General features: G+C 39.0%; 1 long non-coding RNA gene across 2 annotated transcripts; it reads left to right on the top strand.

Annotated features, from left to right (window-relative positions):
• Positions 1-248: 248 nt before the first annotated feature.
• Positions 249-1,435, top strand: LOC127926081 (uncharacterized). Of its 2 annotated transcripts, none has more exons than XR_008123233.1 (3): positions 249-466; positions 861-1,053; positions 1,245-1,435. It is a non-coding gene; the product is annotated as an uncharacterized LOC127926081 (long non-coding RNA). The 2 variants fall into 2 exon arrangements; XR_008123234.1 differs by having other exon boundaries at positions 660-1,053.
• Positions 1,436-1,782: the final 347 nt, after the last annotated feature.

The raw sequence follows: 1,782 nt of genomic DNA, 5'->3' as shown, positions 1-1,782 counted from the left end.
TGGTCTGATGAACACAGGATGGCCGAGCAGTGATAGTTGTACATTTCCATCACTTGTTGTGTTGATTTCATCATGTCCATTAGGTGATGTTTTTCACTATAGAATCATATTGCAAATGCACGTGCATTGTTGTGCAACTGGTAACCCAAAAATTAAAATATGGTTGTAAATGCATTTACCGGGACTCCTATTATCCATGCCCGCTATGGGAACCCTACTATGGCCCTCTATCTATGGGGGCAGTCCTGAGTGCTTTATGGACTGTTTAAAATATTCTGATGGATACGCATGTTGTGCAACTGGTGATTGAAAATAGGCACCTGGTAACCCAAAAATGAAAATATGGTTGTGAATGCATTTACCGGTCATTCTGATATTAATGCCCGCTATGGGAACACAGGATGGCCGGGCAGTGATAGTTGTTCCTTTCCATCACTCGTTGTGTTGATTTCATCATGTCCATTAGGTGATGTTTTTACACTATAGAATCATATTGCAAGTGCACGTGCATTTGCAATATGTTTCAATGTGCATTTACCATATGAAATTTGACATGCTCAAAAATGCAAAATTGACTGGTCTGATGGACACAGGATGGCCGAGCAGTGATAGTTGTACATTTCCATCACTCGTTGTGTTGATTTCATCATGTCCATTAGGTGATGTTTTTTCACTATAGAATCATATTGCAAATGCACGTGCATTGTTGTGCAACTGGTAACCCAAAAATAAAAATATGGTTGTAAATGCATTTACCGGTCATTCTGATATTAATGCTGGCTATGGGAACACAGGATGGCCGGGCAGTGATAGTTGTACATTTCCATCACTCGTTGTGTTGATTTCATCATGTCCATTAGGTGATGTTTTTACACTATAGAATCATATTGCAAGTGCGCGCGCATTTGCAATATGTTTCAATGTGCATTTACCATATGAAATTTGACATGCTCAAAAATGCAAAATTGACTGGTCTGATGGACACAGGATGGCCGAGCAGTGATAGTTGTACATTTCCATCACTCGTTGTGTTGATTTCATCATGTCCATTAGGTGATGTTTTTACACTATAGAATCATATTGCAAGTGCGCGCATTTGCAATATGTTTCAATGTGCATTTACCATATGAAATTTGACATGCTCAAAAATGCAAAATTGACTGGTCTGATGGACACAGGATGGCCGAGCAGTGATAGTTGTACATTTCCATCACTCGTTGTGTTGATTTCATCATGTCCATTAGGTGATGTTTTTTTCACTATAGAATCATATTGCAAATGCACGTGCATTGTTGTGCAACTGGTAACCCAAAAATAAAAATATGGTTGTAAATGCATTTACCGGTCATTCTGATATTAATGCTCGCTATGGGAACACAGGATGGCCGGGCAGTGATAGTTGTACATTTCCATCACTCGTTGTGTTGATTTCATCATGTCCATTAGGTGATGTTTTTACACTATAGAATCATATTGCAAGTGCGCGCATTTGCAATATGTTTCAATGTGCATTTACCATATGAAATTTGACATGCTCAAAAATGCAAAATTGACTGGTCTGATGGACACAGGATGGCCGAGCAGTGATAGTTGTACATTTCCATCACTCGTTGTGTTGATTTCATCATGTCCATTAGGTGATGTTTTTCACTATAGAATCATATTGCAAATGCACGTGCATTGTTGTGCAACTGGTAACCCAAAAATAAAAATATGGTTGTAAATGCATTTACCGGTCATTCTGATATTAATGCTCGCTGATGGGAACACAGGATGGCCGGG

This window comes from Oncorhynchus keta, unplaced genomic scaffold (genome assembly GCF_023373465.1).
Source record: "Oncorhynchus keta strain PuntledgeMale-10-30-2019 unplaced genomic scaffold, Oket_V2 Un_contig_674_pilon_pilon, whole genome shotgun sequence".
NCBI lineage: Eukaryota > Metazoa > Chordata > Actinopteri > Salmoniformes > Salmonidae > Oncorhynchus > Oncorhynchus keta.
The sequence above is the reverse complement of the archived record's forward strand: the minus strand, read 5'-3'. Positions and strand labels throughout refer to the sequence as shown.